Source organism: Ranitomeya variabilis, chromosome 5 (genome assembly GCF_051348905.1).
Source record: "Ranitomeya variabilis isolate aRanVar5 chromosome 5, aRanVar5.hap1, whole genome shotgun sequence".
Lineage (NCBI taxonomy): Eukaryota > Metazoa > Chordata > Amphibia > Anura > Dendrobatidae > Ranitomeya > Ranitomeya variabilis.
Genome location: NC_135236.1, coordinates 681162673 through 681189240, shown reverse-complemented (window position 1 = coordinate 681189240; position 26568 = coordinate 681162673). Strand labels below are relative to the sequence as shown.

Below are 26568 nucleotides of genomic sequence, written 5' to 3'. Positions count from 1 at the left end.
AATACTGCTCCTATGTACAAGAATATAACTACTATAATACTGTCCCTATGTACAAGAATATAACTACTACAATACTGCTCCTATGTACAAGAATATAACTACTATAATACTGCTCCTATGTACAAGAATATATCTACTATAATACTGCCCCTATGTACAAGAATATATCTACTATAATACTGCCCCTATGTACAAGAATATAACTACTATAATACTGCTCCTATGTACAAGAATATAACTACTATAATACTGCCCCTATGTACAAGAATATAACTACTATAATACTGCCCCTATATACAAGAATATAACTACTACAATACTGCTCTTATATACAAGAATATAACTACTATAATACTGCCCCTATGTACAAGAATATAACTACTATAATACTGCCCCTATGTACAAGAATATAACTACTATAATACTGCCCCTATGTACAAGAATATAACTACTATAATACTGCTCCTATGTACAAGAATATAACTACTATAATACTGCTCCTATGTACAAGAATATAACTACTATAATACTGCCCCTATGTACCAGAATATAACTACTATAATACTGCCCCTATGTACAGGAATACAACTACTATAATACTGCCCCTATGTACAAGAATATAACTACTATAATACTGCCCCTATCTATGACATTTCCCCTCCTCTCCTCCTGTATTGATGTGATGTTACACAATTCCCCGGAGGCTCATACTGTACAATCCTATGATGCTTCTCATGTAAATTTATGCAAATTAATAGCTGAACACATTTTAAGATATTTAAAGGGACAGCACCTGTTCAGAAAACATTGTTTTTTATTGTGTCATATTGTTTGTAGAATCCTCCAGGACTGTTGTGTTAGGAATGATCACAAGTGTTTCTAGTTGTCACTCAGGACTGCAGTAAAGCTGGGTGACTGGGTCGCCCCTCCGCTGTTTAGTTTGGCACCATGTTTTCTGTATGAATCCTTATTGACCCATGAAATGTAAACCAAATTCCAGTGTTTTCGTTCCCTCCGACCAATGTGACATAACCGCCGATCGCTTCTCATTAGTCACAAGGAATAAAACACAAGATCTTTTTGTTTCATGATAAATAGCTGGGACGAGACAATGGGCCGAGTGTCTGCCCCAATAATCACATCCTACACTGGTGGGATCATGGCAGGAGCCCAGAGGACTGTGCCCATTATATACCCTAGGGGTATGACGACTATTCTACAGGATGACATGACAGACCCCTGGACACGCTCACAGACCCCCACACTCATCTCCTTTTCTGACATTTATTTCACATGCAACCAGTTTTTAAAAAAGTGAAGTTTCCCTTTAAAACTTAAAGTGACACCGCACCCTATTTAATGTTATAACATTATATTTTAAATAGTTCAGTGATACAGTGAAAATTGCCTTTTTTTTGCCTCCTAGGAATAATTCCCATCTCCATAAAGCCTAATGTCTGATTTGTGCCCTTCATAGAGACCAGACATAGTTTCCACCTTCTTAGTAATATTAACCCATTTATGCCTTACATTAACTTTGTGCTCCAAAAATTATTTATCCCGCTTTGTGACCCACATTAATTAGTAGTAATACAACTGTGCCCCATAGTAGTAATACAACTGTGTGCCCCATAGTAATAATACAACTGTGTGCCCATAGTAATAATACAACTGTGTGCCCCATAGTAATAATACAACTGTGTGCCCCATAGTAATAATACAACTGTGCGCCCCATAGTAATAATACAACTGTGTGCCCCATAGTAATAATACAACTGTGTGCCCCATAGTAATAATACAACTGTGTGCCCATAGTAATAATACAACTGTGTGCCCCATAGTAATAATACAACTGTGTGCCCCATAGTAATAATACAACTGTGTGCCCCATAGTAGTAATACAACTGTGCGCCCCATAGTAGTAATACAACTGTGTGCCCCATAGTAGTAATACAACTGTGTGCCCCTTAGTAATAATACAACTGTGCGCCCCATAGTAATAATACAACTGTGCGCCCCATAATAATAAGACAACTGTGTGCCCCATAGTAATAATACAACTGTGTGCCCCATAGTAATAATACAACTGTGTGCCCCATAGAAATAATACAACTGTGTGCCCCATAGTAATAATACAACTGTGTGCCCCATAGTAATAATACAACTGTGTGCCCCATAGTAATAATACAACTGTGTGCCCCATAGTAATAATACTACTGTGTGCCCCATAGTAATAATACAACTGTGCGCCCCATAGTAATAATACAACTGTGTGCCCCATAGTAGTAATACAACTGTGTGCCTCATAGTAATAATACAACTGTGTGCCCCATAGTAATAATACAACTGTGTACCCCATAGTAATAATACAACTGTGTGCCCCATAGTAGTAATACAACTGTGTGCCCCATAGTAGTAATACAACTGTGTGCCCCATAGTAATAATACTACTGTGTGCCCCATAGTAATAATACAACTGTGCGCCCCTTAGTAATAATACAACTGTGTGCCCCATAGTAATAATACAACTGTGTGCCTCATAGTAATAATACAACTGTGTGCCTCATAGTAATAATACAACTGTGTGCCCCATAGTAATAATACAACTGTGTGCCCCATAGTAATAATACAACTGTGTGCCCCATAGTAATAATACAACTGTGTGCCCCATAGTAATAATACCCCTTTGTGCCCCCGTAGTAATACAAATGTGTGCCCCGTAGTAATAATAGCCCTTTGTGCCCCATAGTAATAATACCGCTTTGTGCCCATAATAATAATACTTATTGTGTCCCACAGTAATAATACAACTGTGTGCCCCCATAGAAATAATACAGCTGTGTGCCCCATAGTAATAATACCTTTTGTGTCCCATAGTAATAATACAATTGTGTGCCCCATAGTAATAATACAACTGTGTGCCCCATAGTAATAATACCTTTTGTGTCCCACAGTATTAATCACCCTTTCTGCCGTATGGTAATATTGCTCCCACACAATAACAAATCTCACTTTGTGCCCCCTTTTTCCCCCTTGACATTAGTGTCCATCTCTGTGCTTAATCAACAATGAAACATGACATTTCCCTTCCTGATGCCCACATCCGGCTCCTCTCCTGTGCACCAGCTTGGCACAGCTGCCAGCATCAGCACATCTGCTGCTTTAGCCCCCCATACCCTATAATCATCGTAAAGGGGACAGCGGGCACCGCTCTGCCATAGTATTCAGCTGAATGTGGCGGGCACCAGGTAATCTGGGGCACGGGACCAAACCCCTTGATGCCCAGTCCTGGCCTCGCCACCTCCCCTGAGGCAGTGGGTGAGATTGCAGTTCATGCCTCCCCTATAGCTCTGCCACTTACCAGGGCAGAGGGTCAGGTTGACTAATATTGGAACAGCGCCCCTTGTGGCCCATTATGCACACTGCAGATAGCACCCAGATAACCTACAGGCACTCCGCTCTCTGGACACTTTATGGGAATGTGGCCCAGGCCGAGAGAGAGAGGACGGTGCCCGCAGCGCCACGCTGGGCCTCAGGCAAAGCTTCTTGTCCTGATCTCGGAGGGGATTTGCAGTCTTGGTGCCGGCGTCAGATGGCCTCACTGTGTCCGTAATCCCATTAGGTCTAAGAGCCGGTGATTGCCCTTGGCCAACAGACGGACAAGATCACCCGATCCGTTCCTAGAGGGCCGCGGGCAGGGGGCAGAGGAAAGTCACCGCAGGGAACAGGGGGCAAATGTGGGCACATGCCCAAAACAGGTCACCGGGCCAAATATCATGTCATGGACCCCTGCTATAACATAAGCATCAGCACATACTGATAGGAAACATGCTGGTATAACCTGGGCATCTCCTGTATATAATTATATATGTACAGCTGGTATAACCTGGGCATCTCCTGTATATAATTATATATGTACAGCTAGTATAACCTGGGCATCTCCTGTATATAATTATATATGTACAGCTGGTATAACCTGGGCATCTCCTGTATATAATTATATATGTACAGCTAGTATAACCTGGGCATCTCCTGTATATAATTATACATGTACAGCTGGTATAACCTGGGCATCTCCTGTATATAATTATACATGTACAGCTGGTATAACCTGGGCATCTCCTGTATATAATTATATATGTACAGCTGGTATAACCTGGGCATCTCCTGTATATAATTATATATGTACAGCTGGTATAACCTGGGCATCTCCTGTATATAATTATATATGTACAGCTGGTATAACGTGGGCATCTCCTGTATATAATTATATATGTACAGCTGGTATAACCTGGGCATCTCCTGTATATAATTATATATGTACAGCTGGTATAACCTGGGCATCTCCTGTATATAATTATACATGTACAGCTAGTATAACCTGGGTATCTCCTGTATATAATTATATATGTACAGCTGGTATAACCTGGGTATCTCCTGTATATAATTATATATGTACAGCTGGTATAGCCTGGGCATCTCCTGTATATAATATTATATGTACAGCTGGTATAACCTGGGCCTCTCCTGTATATAATTATACATGTACAGCCGGTATAACCTGGGCATCTCCTGTATATAATTATATATGTACAGCTGGTATAAGCTGGGCATCTCCTGTATATAATTATATATGTACAGCTGGTATAACCTGGGCATCTCCTGTATATAACTATATCTGTACAGCTGGTATAACCTGGGCCTCTCCTTTATATAATTATACATGTACAGCCGGTATAACCTGGGCATCTCCTGTATATAATATTATATGTACAGCTGGTATAACCTGGGCATCTCCTGTATATAATTATACATGTACAGCTGGTATAACCTGGGCATCTCCTGTATATAATTATATATGTACAGCCGGTATAACCTGGGCATCTCCTGTATATAATTATATATGTACAGCTGGTATAACCTGGGCATCTCCTGTATATAATTATATATGTACAGCCGGTATAACCTGGGCATCTCCTGTATATAATTATATATGTACAGCCGGCATAACCTGGACATCTCCTGTATATAATTATATATGTACAGCCGGTATAACCTGGGCATCTCCTGTATATAATTATATATGTACAGCCGGTATAACCTGGGCATCTCCTGTATATAATTATATATACACAGCCTGTATAACCTGGGCCTCTCCTGTATATAATTATATATGTATAGCCGGTATAACCTGGGCATCTCCTGTATATAATTATATATGTACAGCCGGTATAACCTGGGCCTCTCCTGTATATAATTATATATGTACAGCCGGTATAACCTGGGCATCTCCTGTATATAATTATATATGTATAGCCGGTATAACCTGGGCATCTCCTGTATATAATTATATATGTACAGCCGGTATAACCTGGGCATCTCCTGTATATAATTATATATGTACAGCTGGTATAACCTGGGCATCTCCTGTATATAATTATATATGTACAGCCGGTATAACCTGGGCATCTCCTGTATATAATTATATATGTACAGCCGGTATAACCTGGGCATCTCCTGTATATAATTATATATGTACAGCCGGTATAACCTGGGCATCTCCTGTATATAATTATATATGTACAGCCGGTATAACCTGGGCATCTCCTGTATATAATTATATATACACAGCCTGTATAACCTGGGCCTCTCCTGTATATAATTATATATGTATAGCCGGTATAACCTGGGCATCTCCTGTATATAATTATATATGTACAGCCGGTATAACCTGGGCCTCTCCTGTATATAATTATATATGTACAGCCGGTATAACCTGGGCATCTCCTGTATATAATTATATATGTATAGCCGGTATAACCTGGGCATCTCCTGTATATAATTATATATGTACAGCCGGTATAACCTGGGCATCTCCTGTATATAATTATATATGTACAGCTGGTATAACCTGGGCATCTCCTGTATATAATTATATATGTACAGCCGGTATAACCTGGGCATCTCCTGTATATAATTATATATGTACAGCCGGTATAACCTGGGCATCTCCTGTATATAATTATATATGTACAGCCGGTATAACCTGGGCATCTCCTGTATATAATTATATATGTACAGCCGGTATAACCTGGGCATCTCCTGTATATAATTATATATGTACAGCTGGTATAACCTGGGCATCTCCTGTATATAATTATATATGTACAGCCGGTATAACCTGGGCATCTCCTGTATATAATTATATATGTACAGCCGGTATAACCTGGGCATCTCCTGTATATAATTATATATGTACAGCCGGTATAACCTGGGCATCTCCTGTATATAATTATATATATACAGCCTGTATAACCTGGGCCTCTCCTGTATATAATTATATATGTATAGCCGGTATAACCTGGGCATCTCCTGTATATAATTATATATGTACAGCCGGTATAACCTGGGCCTCTCCTGTATATAATTATATATGTACAGCCGGTATAACCTGGGCATCTCCTGTATATAATTATATATGTACAGCCGGTATAACCTGGGCATCTCCTGTATATAATTATATATGTACAGCTGGTATAACCTGGGCATCTCCTGTATATAATTATATATGTACAGCCGGTATAACCTGGGCATCTCCTGTATATAATTATATATGTACAGCCGGTATAACCTGGGCATCTCCTGTATATAATTATATATGTACAGCCGGTATAACCTGGGCATCTCCTGTATATAATTATATATGTACAGCCGGTATAACCTGGGCATCTCCTGTATATAATTATATATGTACAGCCGGTATAACCTGGGCATCTCCTGTATATAATTATATATGTACAGCTGGTATAACCTGGGCATCTCCTGTATATAATTATATATGTACAGCTGGCACCTTTGCTGTGTCATTCTATAGTACTGTACAGACTGTATCAGGTGCTGCAACCTTGAGTGTTGAACACAATAGTCACAAATTATAAATATTAATTTTACTGTATAATGATGTCACTGGTATCAGGAATATGTAATATGGAAGATAATAGCAATAATCAATTATATATTAATATTATTGTTATTATTATTATTATTATTATTATTATTATTTGTTTTTCGGTGTCCTGTCTCTTTTAATCTGTTACCGCACACCAGTGGGCGGAGCCTAGCAATGATTGCTGCTTTCCCATTGGTCCTTTCATCCTCGCTCAGGCCCCGCCTCATTACTGCTATTATATTTTTCACACTCCTTTTCAACCAATCGCGTGTACAGAATGGGGCGTACCATCTAAACTATTGTAGGGGGAGAGCTTTTCTTTTCCTGAGCCCCAGCGCCGGTCTGCACGTTAGCAGTACGATTACCGGTGAGTCGTCTGTACACCGTGCGCTCTCGGTGTGGAAGGGTGCGAGTTTCTGAGCGTCCACCATGCCTTCTCCCCTCCTGCGCTGGGCGGGTGGTCTGCTCCGGTGGGCGGGGCCGGCGCTCAGTGCTGCGGGTTCTGCTGCTGGATACAATGTTGCAGCGCGGATCTGCCCGGCGAGGTCCTGGAGCCGCCGCTGCTCGCTGAGCGCACACGGCCGGGCGGGGCCGGCACTTCCCGGGATGCGGCTCGGAGGTGAGCGCTGGCGGCCGGCGGGGTAACCCTTTCTCTCCCACAAGGTGGATGTTTAACCCTTGCAGGTCTGGTGCCGGCAGTGCTCCTCCCGGCCCAGCAGGCTGGTGGCTGCCCCCGTACAGGGCGGTGTGTGATGGGTGGTTGTCGTGCACCGTGACCTTGGGAAGGAGAACCACAAGTGTCACCATGGCCTGGGGTCGCTGGGGGTTGTAGTTCTCATCTCTGGTGACACTGCTCGTGGGACGTTCCCCGGCTGTCACGTGACCTGCGGAGGTAATGTGACAATAGAAGAAGCCGTGTAGCCCCCCCCGTGTCCAATCCGCGGCTATGGGGGGAGGGCGGGGCTGTGTGAGCGGCCGGCGGAGGAATATATAGGACTAGGAGCCCCCCCCCCTTGTGTACACGCTCCGTGTGTGTGTCCCTATATATATATATATATATATATATATATATATATATATATATATATATATATACACTGTATATGCGCTCCATGTGACTAATATATATATATATATATATATTCCCTCTGTCCCTCCCCCATATATTATTATAGCACCATTTATTCCATGGCGCTTTACATGTGATACGCTTTGTCCCCCTACATATATACACGCTATCTATCTATCCATATACACACGCTCCCTGTGACCCCCCTATATATATGCGCTCCCTGTGACCCCCCCTATATATATGCGCTCCCTGTGACCCCCCTATATATATGCGCTCCCTGTGACCCCCCCCCCCTATATATATGCGCTCCCTGTGACCGCCCCCTATATATATGCGCTCCCTGTGGCCCCCCCTATATATATGCGCTCCCTGTGACCCCCTTATATATATGCGCTCCCTGTGACCCCCCTATATATATGCGCTCCCTGTGACCCCCCTATATATATGCGCTCGCTGTGACCCCCCCCTATATATATGCGCTCCCTGTGACCGCCCCCCTATATATATGCGCTCCCTGTGGCCCCCCCTATATATATGCGCTCCCTGTGGCCCCCCCTATATATATGCGCTCCCTGTGACCCCCTTATATATATGCGCTCCCTGTGGCCCCCCTATATATATGCGCTCCCTGTGGCCCCCCTATATATATGCGCTCCCTGTGGCCCCCCTATATATATGCGCTCCCTGTGGCCCCCCCTATATATATGCGCTCCCTGTGGCCCCCCCTATATATATGCGCTCCCTGTGGCCCCCCCTATATATATGCGCTCCCTGTGGCCCCCCTATATATATGCGCTCCCTGTGGCCCCCCTATATATATATATGCGCTCCCTGTGGCCCCCTATATATATGCGCTCCCTGTGGCCCCCTATATATATGCGCTCCCTGTGGCCCCCTATATATATATGCGTTCCCTATGGCCCCCCTATATATATATGCGCTCCCTGCGGCCCCCTATATATATGCGCTCCCTGCGGCCCCCTATATATATATGCGCTCCCTGCGGCCCCCTATATATATGCGCTCCCTGCGGCCCCCTATATATATATGTGCTCCCTGCGGCCCCCTATATATATGCGCTCCCTGCGGCCCCCTATATATATATGCGCTCCCTGCGGCCCCCTATATATATATGTGCTCCCTGCGGCCCCCTATATATATGCGCTCCCTGCGGCCCCCTATATATATATGTGCTCCCTGCGGCCCCCTATATATATGCGCTCCCTGTGGCCCCCCCTATATATATGCGCTCCCTGTGGCCCCCCTATATATATGCGCTCCCTGTGGCCCCCCTATATATATGCGCTCCCTGTGGCCCCCCTATATATATATATATGCGCTCCCTGTGGCCCCCTATATATATGCGCTCCCTGTGGCCCCCTATATATATATGCGTTCCCTATGGCCCCCCTATATATATATGCGCTCCCTGCGGCCCCCTATATATATGCGCTCCCTGCGGCCCCCTATATATATATGCGCTCCCTGTGGCCCCCTATATATATGCGCTCCCTGCGGCCCCCTATATATATATGTGCTCCATGCGGCCCCTATATATATGCGCTCCCTGTGGCCCCCTATATATATATGCGCTCCCTGCGGCCCCTATATATATGCGCTCCCTGCGGCCCCTATATATATATGTGCTCCCTGCGGCCCCCTATATATATATGCGCTCCCTGCGGCCCCCTATATATATGCGCTCCCTGTGGCCCCCTATATATATGCGCTCCCAGTGGCCCCCTATATATATGCGCTCCCTGTGACTCCCTATATATATATGCGCTCCCTGTGACTCCCTATATATATATGCGCTCCCTGTGACTCCCTATATATATATGCGCTCCCTGTGACTCCCTATATATATATATATGCGCTCCCTGTGACCCCCCTATATATATGCGCTCCCTGTGACCCCCCCCTATATATATGCGCTCCCTGTGACCCCCCCTATATATATGCGCTCCCTGTGACCCCCCCTATATATATGCGCTCCCTGTGACCCCCCCTATATATATGCGCTCCCTGTGACCCCCCCTATATATATGCGCTCCCTGTGACCCCCCCTATATATATGTGCTCCCTGTGACCCCCCCCTATATATATGCGCTCCCTGTAACCCCCCCTATATATATGCGCTCCCTGTGACCCCCCCTATATATATGCGCTCCCTGTGACCCCCCCTATATATATGCGCTCCCTGTGACCCCCCTCCATATACACACACCCACCCTCGCGCTCCTCGGGCCCTTCCTGGCGCTGCGGTGGCCCTTGTCCTGGGGCGGCAGATTCCTCCTGTCACCGGGCTATTTTTAACCCCGCGGTGCTTGGCAGCCGCGCGGCCGGAGGAGGCTTTCTGCCGGGAACCTTCTCGGATTCTGAGCAGCGGCTTTTGTGTTGCTACAATGTGAGGATAAAGGTGCGGAGGAGCGAGATGCACCTGGGGAGTCGCCCTGGGGCGTAGAGATGGGTCACCCCCTACAGAGGCCGCCCGCTCACCTGACTGTGGGGAGAATGGCGCCAGCAGGTGACCAGGGCAGAGCTGCTCATAAGTTGTGTCACCTGATCTCTGGACCCCCGTATAGTTCAAATTTGTCATTCTGGAACCTGGGAAAGCTGGAAGCCCCCCCCCCCCCCCCCCCCCCCGTGTGCGTCGCGTGGCTGCGATCTCATTCAAGGCCGGGCCAGATCTGGGGTCCTTGTGTTTGTTTTTTCTTAGCTCCTTTAGTTGGTTTTGGTGATATTTGGACTCCCCCTGGCCGCTGCGGCGCCTCTTCCCTTTTCTCCTGTTTGTTTGTTCTTGTAAAAGCTTTTTGTGGTTTTCTGGTTGAACTATCTTGGGCTGTAATGAGACGTTCTGCGCGGTCATGTGACCCCGTGTGTCAGCGCCGAGCGAGTCCACGCACAGGGGACATATAAAGAACCCCTCCGCCCAGTCCTAAGCTCATCCTATCAGGCTCTAGGAAAGCTGGGTGACAGCCAACATGGCTGCTCTAATGTCTGACAACCACATAAACGTGTCATGGCAGCCATGCGAGTTGTCACTCAGCTCTGCCAGCCGCTAATATAACCCGGACTCAGCTGGGGGGGGGGGGTTCTATAAAACGGGGGGGGGGGTCCAAAAATAGCCAGCTGCCATCTGATTGGTTGCCAGGGGCTAATATCGATGGTCACCAGGCCCTGTGAGATCCAAAAGTAGTCACCCCGATCATTTAAAGGGAACAAAACCTTTTCTGATCCTACAAGGTGGAAATCCATGAAGTGCAGACTTCAGAGGAAAGTGTCAGCTCCCTGCAGGGTAAAGGGGGCTCCCAGACCCCACAGCTGACATTCCCTTTAAGGCACTGCATTAGGTACAGTGATTGACAGTCAGCACGCCAGTGTAGTATAAACTGTGGCCGTCCTATTTTGGGCTACGCTGGTCTTTAGTTACCAGACCCCCGTATTGCCAGCAGCCCCCCACAGCTCTCGGATCTGGGTCACTATTGGATATGGCTGTAATGAATCTGCAGGAATGTGATGTGAGGTCTGGGGGATCTGAGAGGCCCGGTAACCTTATCTCCCTGACCCCGGGCAGCGGGGTGGTGCTGGCTGCTTATCGGCCCACGCTCCAGGAGGACGGAGGCACTCCGCTGCTCCTGACTCCCTTCAGCCACAACATAAAAACCACCTGCCTGGTGGCTGCGGCGCTCTGTGCTCCCCGGCTCCCTTCTGTCGTAGCTGCGGCGCTCTGTGCTCCCCGGCTCCCTTCTGTCGTAGCTGCGGCGCTCTGTGCTCCCCGGCTCCCTTCTGTCGTAGCTGCGGCGCTCTGTGCTTCCCGGCTCCCTTCTGTCGTAGCTGCGGCGCTCTGTGCTCCCCGGCTCCCTTCTGTCGTAGCTGCGGCGCTCTGTGCTCCCCGGCTCCATTCTGTCATAGCTGCGGCGCTCTGTGCTCCCCGGCTCCCTTCTGTCGTAGCTGCGGCGCTCTGTGCTCCCCGGCTCCCTTCTGTCGTAGCTGCGGCGCTCTGTGCTCCCCGGCTCCCTTCTGTCGTAGCTGCGGCGCTCTGTGCTCCCCGGCTCCCTTCTGTCGTAGCTGCGGCGCTCTGTGCTCCCCGGCTCCCTTCTGTCGTAGCTGCGGCGCTCTGTGCTCCCCGGCTCCCTTCTGTCGTAGCTGCGGCGCTCTGTGCTCCCCGGCTCCCTTCTGTCGTAGCTGCGGCGCTCTGTGCTCCCCGGCTCCCTTCTGTCGTAGCTGCGGCGCTCTGTGCTCCCCGGCTCCCTTCTGTCGTAGCTGCGGCGCTCTGTGCTCCCCGGCTCCCTTCTGTCGTAGCTGCGGCGCTCTGTGCTCCCCGGCTCCCTTCTGTCGTAGCTGCGGCGCTCTGTGCTCCCCGGCTCCCTTCTGTCGTAGCTGCGGCGCTCTGTGCTCCCCGGCTCCCTTCTGTCGTAGCTGCGGCGCTCTGTGCTCCCCGGCTCCCTTCTGTCGTAGCTGCGGCGCTCTGTGCTCCCCGGCTCCCTTCTGTCGTAGCTGCGGCGCTCTGTGCTCCCCGGCTCCCTTCTGTCGTAGCTGCGGCGCTCTGTGCTCCCCGGCTCCCTTCTGTCGTAGCTGCGGCGCTCTGTGCTCCCCGGCTCCCTTCTGTCGTAGCTGCGGCGCTCTGTGCTCCCCGGCTCCCTTCTGTCGTAGCTGCGGCGCTCTGTGCTCCCCGGCTCCCTTCTGTCGTAGCTGCGGCGCTCTGTGCTCCCCGGCTCCCTTCTGTCGTAGCTGCGGCGCTCTGTGCTCCCCGGCTCCCTTCTGTCGTAGCTGCGGCGCTCTGTGCTCCCCGGCTCCCTTCTGTCGTAGCTGCGGCGCTCTGTGCTCCCCGGCTCCCTTCTGTCGTAGCTGCGGCGCTCTGTGCTCCCCGGCTCCCTTCTGTCGTAGCTGCGGTGCTCTGTGCTCCCCGGCTCTCTCCTGTTGTAGCTGCGGCGCTCTGTGCTCCCTCCTGTCGTAGCTGCGGCGCTCTGTGCTCCCCGGCTCCCTCCTGTCGTAGCTGCGGCGCTCTGTGCTCCCCGGCTCCCTCCTGTCGTAGCTGCGGCGCTCCACGCGCCCAGCCCCCTCTAAGTGGCCACACTAGACCCTTTCACTCCTGATGTGTATCAGGACCGTCCGGTTCTGGGCCCCGGGTACTGTCCCCCTCGGGGGCCTACAGCTACCTGCTCTAGCGCCACCCTCTTGGCGGTTGCAGCTCCTCGCGCGCCGTCTGATTTGACGTGTGAAGCATTTTGTGACTCGTTATTCTCTCTAAATACAGTTTTTGGCTCAGCGGCCCCCTCTTGTCATCCGGGTTGATTAATTAATTGGACTTTTTTGCAGTTTCTGGCGGTGGCGGTTCGGGACACAATTCCTCCAGACGGCACATTTTTTTTTTTATTTCCTTCTAATTTTATTGCCGGGACAGTTGTACAGGAGATGGGGGAGGGGGGCGTTATTATAATTCTTAAAGGGGAACTCCTCCACAGACTCCGCTTTTCCATGAATGATGTGGTAAGAATGTGGATCTAGGGGGCACTATTGCACACGGTATGCAGCCTCCAGTATAACAGATATGGCAGCTGGTTTGTCACACATGCCCCGCCCCCGCGGAGCTCAGTCGTTTGTCCCATATTTTAAATATAGCTTAGATAATTTGGTGGAGGCCAACAAAAAAAATAATACAGCTTAAAGGGGAACACTACTTTTTAAGAACATGATCACATACAAATGTGCAAATAGACATTACTCCTGTCCCAGACATGGATGATGCCGGGTTTTGGGCCTCTCATTCCCAGAGTCCTTTATTTTGCTCTGACAGAAGGTGAAGAACAAGGTCACATGTGGGGGGGTGTACTTTTCTTGGCTCTGTCCTCCGTTATCTCACTGGGTTGAAGCCGAGAGCTGCGATGTGCAAACCCATGAAACGCGCTGGAGCCAAGATGAAACCCTGTAATCTCTGTGAAAGCCATAGAACGGCGCCACCTGGTGGCAACATTGTCATGAAATCTGTACATTTTCCACAAATAGTAAATGAAAAAAAAAAAGGTGTGACCTGATGGAAAGTGGTCAGATCACCTGATCACCAACATTTTTATTTTTTAGTGATATTTTTTTCCTGCCCCTTCCCCACCATTCTCACCGCCGTGCTCCTGAGTTCCGAGTGAATCTGATTAAGCGATGGCAGGAAGGGATCCCATAAATAATGGATGCCGCTGAATGCTCCTTTATTATTATTATTATATTATTATTATTTTTTTTTTCCCCACGTATCCTCTCTATGGTCGTGGCTTTCTTTTCCGCGTGGTTCCAGAGATCTGCAGTGGGGAGGGGGTTCCATGTCCGTGCCCCTCGGTTTCTTCTGAGATCAGGATTGTGGGTGGTGACGTTCCCCCGATCACTCATCGCCAGACATCGCGGAGGAGCCCTAGATCGGTCAAGACGGTAATGTCACCTCTGATGTGGGTCCTTCGGCGCCTGGGGCGGCGCGCACACGGAACGCCTGGGGTGGCGCACACAGAACGCCTGGGGCGGCGCGCAAAGAGATTAAATAGAATAACCACATTTCTCCCCGTCGTCCAGAATGTAATCTCCAGGATTTGGAGGATTGTGTTCTGTGCTGTTCCGCGCTGCCGCTAATCCTGACGATATCTGAATGATCGAGCAAGCCCCGCTCACTTGTCACCCGCTTGGGCACATCCGCGGGGCCCTCTGGCGGTATGTCTCGCATCCACACCTGCCGTTGTCCCCAGGCACGTTAACCCTCTGGTGGCCGGTGCGTGGCGGTGCGGTCCCTGCAGGGGGTTGTGGGTTTGGCAGCGCTCGGCGCACTCTTCAGGAGACAGATAATGGCCGGCCCCTCCCCCGCCCCGTGTTTATTACAGTCAGGCAGCGACACGCACCCGGAGACCACGGGCTAAAAATGACTTAAATGGAAGGATGATGAGTCGTCTCCGCCGAGATAATTGCCGCTTCCACTCTGATGAATATTCATGGCTCGGCATCGTCACCTGGCATTTATAGGAGGGGCAGGAAATGGGTGTGAGGAATCCACGGGGCGTGGGGAGGGCGAGCAATAAAGGGTCAGTATTCTGTCATGTCTGGAAAAAGTTGGGTGACAACCAGTATGACTGAAGTTACCGAGTAGTCACCCAGTGATGGTGATTACTGAATGTGTCGGCGCCTCCATCAGTGCAGGCGCAGCCAGGTACTGCACTCACTGGTCTACTGAGGTAGTGACGTCCGTATTTACACCCCGGGGTCACGGTGACCTCAGTGCACACAGCGGAACGTTCCACCCGCTCCTGACCGGATCATTAACCCTTTATGTGGTCTGTGTCTGCAGCCTCCATTTCTCATTTCAGCCAGGTGTATGTATTCAGAAGCTGCACCAGCAGAATAGTGAGTGCAGCTCTGGGGTGTAATACAGGATGTAACTCAGGATCAGTAATGTATGTACACAGTGACTACACCAGCAGAATAGTGAGTGCAGCTCTGGAGTATAGTACAGGATGTAACTCAGGATCAGTAATGTAATGGATGTACACAGTGACTGCACCAGCAGAATAGTGAGTACAGCTCTGGAGTATAATACAGGATGTAACTCAGGATCAGTAATGTAATGTATGTACACAGTGACTGCACCAGCAGAATAGTGAGTGCAGCTCTGGGGTATAATACAGGATGTAACTCAGGATCAGTAATGTAATGTATGTACACAGTGACTGCACCAGCAGAATAGTGAGTGCAGCTCTGGAGTATAATACAGGATGTAACTCAGGATCAGTAATGTATGTACACAGTGACTGCACCAGCAGAATAGTGAGTGCAGCTCTGGAGTATAATACAGGAGGTAACTCAGGATCAGTAATGTATGTACACAGTGACTGCACCAGCAGAATAGTGAGTGCAGCTCTGGAGTATAATACAGGATGTAACTCAGGATCAGTAATGTAATGTATGTACACAGTGACTGCACCAGCAGAATAGTGAGCGCAGCTCTGGGGTATAATACAGGATGTAACTCAGGATCAGTAATGTAATGTATGTACACAGTGACTGCACCAGCAGAATAGTGAGCGCAGCTCTGGGGTATAATACAGGATGTAACTCAGGATCAGTAATGTAATGTATGTACACAGTGACTGCACCAGCAGAATAGTGAGCGCAGCTCTGGGGTATAATACAGGATGTAACTCAGGATCAGTAATGTAATGTATGTACACAGTGACTGCACCAGCAGAATAGTGAGTGCAGCTCTGGGGTATAATACAGGATGTAACTCAGGATCAGTAATGTATGTACACAGTGACTGCACCAGCAGAATAGTGAGTGCAGCTCTGGGGTATAATACAGGATGTAACTCAGGATCAGTAATGTATGTACACAGTGACTGCACCAGCAGAATAGTGAGTGCAGCTCTGGGGTATAATACAGGATGTAACTCAGGATCAGTAATGTATGTACACAGTGACTGCACCAGCAGAATAGTGAGTGCAGCTCTGGGGTATAATACAGGATGTAACTCAGGATCAGTAATGTATGTACACAGTGACTGCACCAGCAGAATAGTGAGTGCAGCTCTGGAGTATAATACAGGAGGTAACTCAGGATCAGTAATGTATGTACACAGTGACTGCACCAGCAGAATAGTGAGCGCAGCTCTGGGGTATAATACATGCTTGATTACCCTTTATCGGAATGTTGGTTGCAGGAGTCACCAGAGGAATCCACAGAAAGCTCCTGACATATTCGGTTACGGGCTATGCCTTTAATCTGGTGTAAAGGTCAGTGTCTCGGGGATAAGTCCTGTGTCCTCGCCTCCAGTGTCCTGGACGTGGAAGCCGTTAGTCTTGGGATCCTAATCTTCCAGCCCTGATCCCACTCTCTCCCATAATCCCCGGTCTTGACTATGGGACTCAGTAGCCGGTATTCTGGTGTCGGGTGCGTCGTTCTTTCAGCTGCGGCGGTGATGACAGCCGGAGATTATTATTACATCGCTGCTTATTGCTCAACCCTCCAGAAGGCTGGGAAGCACCGGATTATTGGACTTTCATTGGGATGAGGATTCTGAATATGGGAGGTTGATGCTGAGTGATCTAGTTCGCACCGCAGTCGTCAAGTCACGTGACTGGAAGAATCAATTTGCTCCAGCCTTTATTTCTCGGTATGGACAATACGGCTGCCAACCCTTGTGGGAGCCGTGGCGGCAGCCATATTGTCTTGCTGGGCTGGATGTGCAACTCCTGAGGCTGACTAACTCTTATCTTGTGGTGGGGATACCCTGAGACGTGTAGTCTCCTGAGATTTTCTGTGTTGTGTCTGTAACCGACATGGTAGGCTGAGAATGACTGCGAGGTCGCTTGCAGAGGTAACCTTGGTCGGTAAGAACGCCTGTGACACTAGCGGTGCTGCTTTCTTGCCTCCATGCGGCTGCTGCGTACTTCTCCCGTCTCGTCATATATCTCAGCGCCGTAGCTGCCGTCAGTCGAGGCTGTCGCGGCCTGTCCAGGTGCTGTAGTTACGGCGTTGTTTTCTGTCATGGCTCCAGCTCGTTGGAACTTGTCGTGTGCGGGAGGGGGACTGTCTGCTTTATTATAATTCTGTGCGCTCGGGTCCCACCCAGTCTTAGGAAATATTAGGCTTAGTCTGAATGAGGCTGGACAATGCAGCGGATGTAATTAAGACTTGCTGAGTGGGTTGTTGTGACGGGAGAAGGCGAGCCGAGATCTGCCGGGGTTCTGGATATTGGGGGTGACCTCGGCAGCGCCCTGTATTCTTGCAGTCTCCTGATGGGATTAGATACTTGGCTCAGCGGGTAGTATCACACGTGACAGGCTTGGATACACGCAGTATCTGATGTTCTGTGTGAGGATTCTTTCCTGGGAGCGCTGCGGTCCTGGGTGGTCTGCGTGGCTTTCTTCCTGCGGCGGCGCTCAGTCACATGTGCGGATCTGCAGCCGCCCGCCTGATGATGTCAGTAATGTTATCTGTTCCTGCAGCTGTGCTGCTCCCTTCATGGGTTAAGAAGAGAAGCGGCGCCCCCTCTCCCCTGAGTTTGCCCTGTAGTCCTCTTACATAACAGCCGCTCCTCCATCTTTTCACTTCATTTTCACTTATTTTTATTGTAGAAGGAAAACCGATAATGCTTGGAAACCGTCAGCAAGCAGGCGAGATGCCTCTCACTGATCTGATAAGGACGTATTAAGGTATTATTACACCTGCAGGACACGAATATTCACTATCTGGAACTCGCAAAAATATTGGATCCACAAACAGCAACTTGTTGATGGTTTCCAATAGACGCATGTGTATACTACTTGGCATTGGGCAGGTGATGGGATCAGTCGGAGTTTAGGGGTCCGGTGCCCTCCTCTGCTTTCGTCGTCGTCCTCGCCGCTCACCTGAGGCTGGAGCCGGTCAGGTGCACGGCCGGCTCCTCTGGGATATGGCGGCGTGGTATAGTGATCGGCTGCGCGGTTTCATTGTCCTCTTCTCGCGGTTGCTTCTTCTCTCCTCCAGTTTTCTCTGGAATATTTTCCCTTCCCCTCGGAGGAATGTTCTCCGGGGTCTCGCAGCGCTCTCGCCCCCTCTGACTGTCAAGGGTGTTGGGGTTTTGCAGTGTGTTACAGCTGGACGGCGACGTCACCAAGAATGTGGAAAACGTGACCACAAGTGTGACGTGGCCCCCCGGCCCGCGGTGATGTAATCGGCATGTGAGCGACACGTGTGCTGCTGTCACCAGAAACATGCGGCTCCGGCAAGCGGGAGGTCGGTGTATCTAATCTACCATGTTTCATACTGAGCGGTGCATCTAATCTACCACGTGGGAATACTGAGCGGTGCATCTAATCTACCATGTTTGATACTGAGCGGTGCATCTAATCTACCACGTGGGAATACTGAGCGGTGTATCTAATCTACCACGTGGGAATACTGAGCGGTGTATCTAATCTACGACGTGGGAATACTGAGCGGTGTATCTAATCTACGACGTGGTAATACTGAGCGGTGTATCTAATCTACGACGTGGGAATACTGAGCGGTGCATCTAATCTACCATGTGTGATACTGAGCGGTGCATCTAATCTACCACGTGGGATACTGAGCGGTGTACCCTAATCTACCACGTGGGATACTGAGCGGTGTACCCTAATCTACCATGTGGGATACTGAGCGGTGTACCCTAATCTACCACGTGGGATACTGAGCGGTGTACCCTAATCTACCACGTGGGATACTGAGCGGTGTACCCTAATCTACCACGTGGGATACTGAGCGGTGTACCCTAATCTACCACGTGGGATACTGAGCAGTGTACTTAATCTACCATGTGGGGATACTGAGCAGTGTACCTAATCTACCCCGTGCGATACTGAGCGGTGTACCTAATCTACCACGTGGGAATACTGACCGCTGAACTGCTGTATATTAATCCTATCACTTGTGATACGATCAGGTGATGTATCTAAGTTTTGTGATATCATCTCGTGATGTTTAATTCCTTTCATGTGTGATACTCGTTACTGTATTGCTGTATCTAAGTCTCTCATCTGATTTTTCTCTGGTATCTGAGCCTGTCATGTGTAGTGAGGGGCTGAGACTATAAAGGCCCCATGATAGATCAGACCCACAAGCTTCAAATCGCACCACGGTCTGTGTGTGGTGCAATCTAGTTGTGTATCTAAGCCTAGTGATGTGACCGTGTGCTGGTGTATCTAAGCCTCTGTGTGATACCTAGTGTGTACCTGAGCCTTTTATGGGGCACTGCAGCTTTGTGCAGACATCTTTATAGATATAGTAAAGCTCTTTGTGATTGCTATGGACGGTAATAATGGCCGCTCATCATCCTGTAGTGAATATTCCTGTCATGCCAGTTGTCTGCCGCCATCTATGACGTAAATGTCCGGTCACTAGACGTCTGCACCGCTGCCTCATGACATCGGATCCCGGTCACATTTATTACCTCAGTATGTGGGATTTTTACCTCCCTCTCCGCCGCCATCTTGTCAGTCACCTCTGTGGTTCTTTCTGTCCACATCCAGTTTATTAGGCCGCACATGGAGTATGGCCGACATGTGGGCGGCAGCCACTTTGTCAGCTGCTGGTCTAGTGAGGTGGCGGTAAACATGGCGGACACTGACAGGATGTGTGGAGGTCGGGGTGACACAACCCGCGTATCTCGCCATGGATGTGTAGCCTGTCAGTCCTCCATCATGGTGACACGTTTATTGCCGTGCTTATGATCGTCGCTGATGAAGGGTTTGACGAGATGTGTAAATGTCACCGCGTGATCGGAGCGTTCAGTGAGGACTCGTAAATGTCTGTCTCGGCTTCTCCCGTGTACACGCTGATATGTACCCGTCACATTTCACACTTGTTATCCCGCTGTCTGGCAGACATACCGTGGGCGGGTGTGGAGCTCAGGTGACAACCAGAAGAGAGTGTTAACGGCGGCCATATTGGTTGTCAGGGGTCATTTACCAAGATTTTGAGGTGGATTTTACTTTCCAGCAGTCGCCATTTTTTAATGACACTTGATGGAGAAGAGGCGTGGCATATGCTGGCCGCGCTCAAGATTGGGGGCGTTTCCGTATGTGACCAGGGGCGGAGCATCAATGGCCGATTTTCACGCGGTAAATCAATGGCAAGTGCCCTTTCAGACGACACCTGATCGGAATTTGGGGCTTCTTGGCAATTTTTGCAGCGTGACGATTCCATAATCCTGATAAACCTTCCATCAGCTGAGCAATCGCTCCTTGTAAAACCGTAACTCCATCCTGCTGGCTTATCGAGGTCTACGAGTATTGTTATATCTGGATGTTATCTAGAAGTCGACGAATAATCACTGATCTGTTGTGTTAACCTGATGAGATCATCATTTAGTGATGTCATCACCAGGGGTTGGGGCTGGTGACCTTAGTGATGTCATCACCAAGGGGTGGGGCTGGCGGCCTCAGTCAGTGATGTCATCACCAGCGGGTGGGGCTGGTCACCTTAGTGATGTCATCACCAGGGGGTGGGGCTGGCGGCCTCAGTCAGTGATGTCATCACCAGCGGGTGGGCTTTTCGGTCACTGATCTTGCTGTGATCTCGCCTCTCTTGGTCAGGACCATATGCTGTTCGCTGATTTATGAAATGACCGGACGTTTCATCACATGTTAATTTTAAGGCTTTCATCGTAAGAAGGGACTGTTTGAAGTCTTATCCCAGCGCTGTGACACGTATCCACTGACACCATGTTCTGCCGGCTACAACAAAGAGGTCGGCTGCTGCCCACTCCCAAAACAGGAAAAGAATCAGGTTTAAGTGCGGGACGAACAAAAGAAAACACAGAATCCAGGAGGCGATTACAAAGCGGAAATTATCAGACACCGATCCCTCCAGGAGGCGACATCATACGTCTGCAAGATTTAAAGGGAATATAACTGCTGGAATACTGCCCCTACGTACAAGAATATAACTACTATAATACTGCCCCCTATGTACAAGAATATAACTACTATAATACTGCTCCTATGTACAAGAATATAACTACTATAATACTGCCCCTATGTACAAGAATATAACTACTATAATACTGCCCCTATGTACAAGAATATAACTACTATAATACTGCTCCTATGTACAAGAATATAACTACTATAATACTGCCCCTATGTACAAGAATATAACTACTATAATACTGCCCCTATGTACAAGAATATAACTACTATAATACTGCCCCTATGTACAAGAATATAACTACTATAATACTGCCCCTACGTACAAGAATATAACTACTATAATACTGCCCCTACGTACAAGAATATAACTACTATAATACTGCCCCTACGTACAAGAATATAACTACTATAATACTGCCCCTATGTACAAGAATATAACTACTATAATACTGCCCCTATGTACGAGAATATAACTACTATAATACCGCCCCCTATGTACGAGAATATAACTACTATAATACCGCCCCTATGTACGAGAATATAACTACTATAATACTGCCCCTATGTACAAGAATATAACTACTATAATACTGCTCCTATGTACAAGAATATAACTACTATAATACTGCCCCTATGTACAGGAATATAACTACTATAATACTGCCCCTATGTACAAGAATATAACTACTATAATACTGCTCCTATGTACAAGAATATAACTACTATAATACTGCCCCCTATGTACAGGAATATAACTACTATAATACTGCCCCTATGTACAAGATTATAACTACTATAATACTGCTCCTATGTACAAGAATATAACTACTATAATACTGCCCCTATGTACAAGAATATAACTACTATAATACTGCCCCTATGTACAAGATTATAACTACTATAATACTGCTCCTATGTACAAGAATATAACTACTATAATACTGCCCCTATGTACAAGAATATAACTACTAGAATACTGCCCCTATATATACGAATATAACTACTAGAATACTGCTCCTATGTACAAGAATATAACTGTGATAACCCTGTGTCCTGTGCACAATAATATATTTATGACCGGTCATTCCTAGTCATTGACATGATACGATACAAAGTCATTTGCTTTGAAGCTCAAAACAGCTCCTCGTCTTTTCTCGGGGTTCATGTACAGGACACTTTTGTGCTCAGATCACTTCTCCACATTGTACATACATGTTGGCCAGGCCTGTACCCAGTGGAGATGAGCTGGAGGCCGTCAATAAAGCCCTCAATGATCCTGTGGGTCAAGAGGAGGTGTGCGGGGGGGGGGGGGGGGGGGGGGCTGCAACTGTGTACAAACACAGGAATGGTGCCCGCCCCCCCCCCCCCCCTGCATTACCGCATCGCCTTATAATAAACCCTGCCACAGGGCAGAGAGGATGGAGGAGAACATGGGAAGCTGCCCGGGGGCCAAGCTCATCTCAGACCTATGCCAGCTGACACGTGTACAAGATGTTACTCTGGATATACCCTGCACAAGGCATTTTATCTTCTGCAGCCAGAGACGCTGCGCCCTGCAATAATACAGAATCTTAGATTTATAATGCTGCTATCAACTCTAAATAATATGCATCAGCCTGCTCAGAGCTTACACAGCTTATCTTGTACATAGGAGCAGTATTATAGTAGTTATATTCTTGTATATAGGGGGCAGTATTATAGTAGTTATATTCTTGTACATAGGGGCAGTATTATAGTAGTTATATTCTTGTACATAGGGGCAGTATTATAGTAGTTATATTCTTGTCCATAGGGGGGCAGTATTATAGTAGTTATATTCTTGTACATAGGGGCAGTATTATAGTAGTTATATTCTTGTACATAGGGGGGCAGTATTATAGTAGTTATATTCTTGTACATAGGGGCAGTATTATAGTAGTTATATTCTTGTACATAGGGGCAGTATTATAGTAGTTATATTCTTGTACATAGGGGCAGTATTATAGTAGTTATAGTCTTGTACATAGGGGGCAGTATTATAGTAGTTATATTCTGTACATAGGGGGCAGTATTATAGTAGTTATATTCTTGTGCATAGGGGTAGTATTATAATAGTTATATTCTTGTACATAGGAGCAGTATTATAGTAGTTATATTTTCTGTACATAGGAGCAGTATTAGGGTATGTGCACACGCTGCGGATTTTGCTGCGGATCCGCAGCAGTTTTCCCAAAGTTTACACTACCATGTAAACCTATGGGGAAAAAAAATCGCTGTGCATATGCTGCGGAAAAATCCGCGCAGAAACGCAGCGGATTATTTTCCACAGCATGTCAATTCTTTGTGCGGATTCTGCAGCGGTTTTCAACCTGCACCAATAGGAAAGTGCAGTTGAAAAACCGCAGAAGAAACCGCGAGAAAATCCGCAGTGAAAACCGCAGTGGTTTTGCACTGCGGATTTTCCAAATCCGCTGCTGAAAAATCCGCAGCAGAATCCGCAACGTGTGCACATACCCTTATAGTAGTTATATTGTAATTAGGGGCAGTATTATATTAGTTATATTCTTGTACATAGGAGCAGTATTATAGTAGTTATATTCTTGTACATAGGGGCAGTATTATAGTAGTTATATTCTTGTACATAGGGGCAGTATTATAGTAGTTATATTCTTGTACATAGGGGCAGTATTATAGTAGTTATATTCTTATACATAGGAGCAGTATTATAGTAGTTATATTCTTGTACATAGGGGCAGTATTATAGTAGTTATATTCTTATACATAGGAGCAGTATTATATTAGTTATATTTTTGTATTTTTTGGTCTGGTAGTACATTGGTCTACTTATCTGTTGCACACAGTGCGGTGTTAATGGAGACGCTGTCACTTTTTCCGTCTTGTCATTGTATTTTGATCTCTCGTATCGTTTTCTCTGGGCCGTGATATTGATTTGGGATGAGATGACAGAACAGATGTGGCAGGTTTTTGTTTTTTTTTCTTCCTCGTCTGCTCCTTTTTCTTAGGGATGATTTCATTGCTCCGGCGAGGTGACGGTCTGTGACCATTTACATTTAGATGGCGCTCGCTGACATTACTACGCCGGCAGCCGATGATTGTCGATCTCCATTACAGTTCATATTATGGTAATGAAGGGATTTTATTGCGCCTCTCATTACTGTTCTGTCAGATATGATCCTCGGCAGCCATGCTTGCTCAGTAGGAGGATTGTGCTGGTCTCCGGCCTCATCGTGGCTGAATAATGCGTCTGTGTGGTCTCGGTGTGAATGGCGCGCTGTCCTGCCCATCGGGTCATATGTACAGAGTAGTAACATCCGGATAAATGATCGGATTGTTAGTAATGCTGAGTTATGGAAAATGGCCGCATCTGTCACAAGAGGGGGAGATGGAAAGAAAAAAGGCTTTCATGTAAAATGCTGATAAAATCCTCCGCGCCGACCCTGACAGAATACAATTTGAGAGCAATAAAGTCACGTTTGTTTAGACTTTTGCCGCTGAGCGGTCAGATACCGAGCGTCACTGACTATTTTATATGATGGATATGTGGCGGGTTGGCGTATGTGGGGCGAAGAGGAGGACCAAGGTTACTGTGAATTTGAGGCAGAATCACTTGACTGTATTCACAATCTTTGATTTTGCATAATTGGATTCGAAATGGCTGCCAGTTTTTTACTAGGCCTCAGACCAAGGTGAGGTGTTGCCCATAGCAACCAATCAGCTTTCATCTTTCATCGTTAAACAGCAGGTTTGAAAATGATAGCTGTCTCTTGATTGGTTGCTATGGAAAGCTCCCCAACGGCCGAGGGTCGCTAGGTTGCCGCACACAAGGCCCGATGGCCGCGTTTTATCATTTATCTGGTTCATATCGCAAATAATGAGAATAATATCATAAGTGTAACCTAAAATAGTAACACGTCCCCTCATTACAGCTCTCCCCTCCTATAATCGCGTTCTTATAATGGCCGCCTGATGTGTGAGAGACGTGAGTCAGGACTTTTATAGGATCACCTCACACTTGGGGCGTGCGGACGGACGCCCTCTTCATCTCCTGGGTGTCCAGCTCCATTTTAGGATATTAGTTATGCGCCGGCAGCGAGGGCCACTGCCAGGACGAGAGGCGAGCAGCTGTGATGTGACTGCGGTGACAGCGCAGGGTTTGGGGCCGACCGCCGGCTACACTCCAACACATTTCAGGTTTTGTGGTCGGGACACGAGAGGTTAGATCAGGCCGGCGCCTCACATGGGAGTTCAGGTGTTTATTTTGCACTTGTCGGCCATATTGGCTTTGTACTTTCCATTGAATCACTTAAGCCGCCATTTTGTCTGTTTAGGCCACGAAACAGAATTACTTTTTTAAATTTATTTTTTATTTGCATCATTTACTCAATCAGCGACGTTCCTGGACGTTTCCACTTTGTAATGTCACGTCTTCTATGAACAGAGGAGAGACTGAGATAAGCAGCACAGAGTATTTCAGGAAAGTTGGGAGCAATCCACCATTTATTTATTTATTTTTATTCTTTCCTCCATCTGGCGTCTTCCCTGAATCCTCATCAAACGCGCGGTCTCCCAGGAACAACAATCTCTCTCATATTTACCTGGTTTGTGCGCTGCAGTTTGTACGTCGCAGTAAGTCGCCCACGCCGCAGTTTGTGTGCCGCAATTTGTGGCCCGTGTGCCGCAGTTTCTATATCAGTTTGTGCGCTGCAGTTTACGGCCCGCTCTCTCCGCAGTTTGTACTTCAGTTTGTGGCCCGTGTGCCGCAGTTTGTGGCCCGTGTGCCGCAGTTTGTGGCCCGTGTGCCGCAGTTTGTGGCCCGTGTGCCGCAGTTTGTGGCCCGCGTGCCGCAGTTTGTGGCCCGTGTGCCGCAGTTTCTATATCAGTTTGTGCGCTGCAGTTTACGGCCCGCTCTCTCCGCAGTTTGTACGTCAGTTTGTGGCCCGCGTGCCGCAGTTGTACTCCGCAGCATGTGGCCTGCGCCCGAGTTTGTGGATCATACAGTTTTTAGTCTTTTGGCAGCTGCTCTCTGGGATGGTCCAGTACTTACGGGATTAAAAGCTTACTGATTTTTTTTTTTTTTTTTTGGGGTGGGCTCAGATGTAAATTTGGCGCTCAAAAAAAGCAGA

General features: G+C 47.5%; 2 protein-coding genes across 21 annotated transcripts in view; one reads left to right on the top strand and one right to left on the bottom strand.

Annotated features, from left to right (window-relative positions):
• The window catches only part of LOC143777097 (parvalbumin-7-like), a 99200-nt gene extending 98176 nt beyond the window's left edge, over window positions 1-1024 (bottom strand). The window contains exon 1 of the mRNA XM_077267114.1: window positions 794-1024. The gene's annotated coding sequence lies outside the window, so the exon portion shown is untranslated. The remainder of the gene's footprint in view (window positions 1-793) is intronic.
• MICAL3 (microtubule associated monooxygenase, calponin and LIM domain containing 3) overlaps window positions 1-26568 on the top strand; it is a 71641-nt gene that overhangs the window by 2451 nt on the left and 42622 nt on the right. For 6 of the 20 annotated variants that reach the window (XM_077267097.1, XM_077267100.1, XM_077267099.1 and 3 more), the window contains exon 1: window positions 7398-7568. The exons of 2 other annotated variants lie outside the window; for them this stretch is intronic. The gene's annotated coding sequence lies outside the window, so the exon portion shown is untranslated. Of the gene's footprint in view, window positions 1-7200; window positions 7317-7381; window positions 7569-7593; window positions 7613-26568 lie in introns of those variants that run through there. 12 more of the 20 variants (XM_077267102.1, XM_077267103.1, XM_077267104.1 and 9 more) reach the window with 8 other exon arrangements.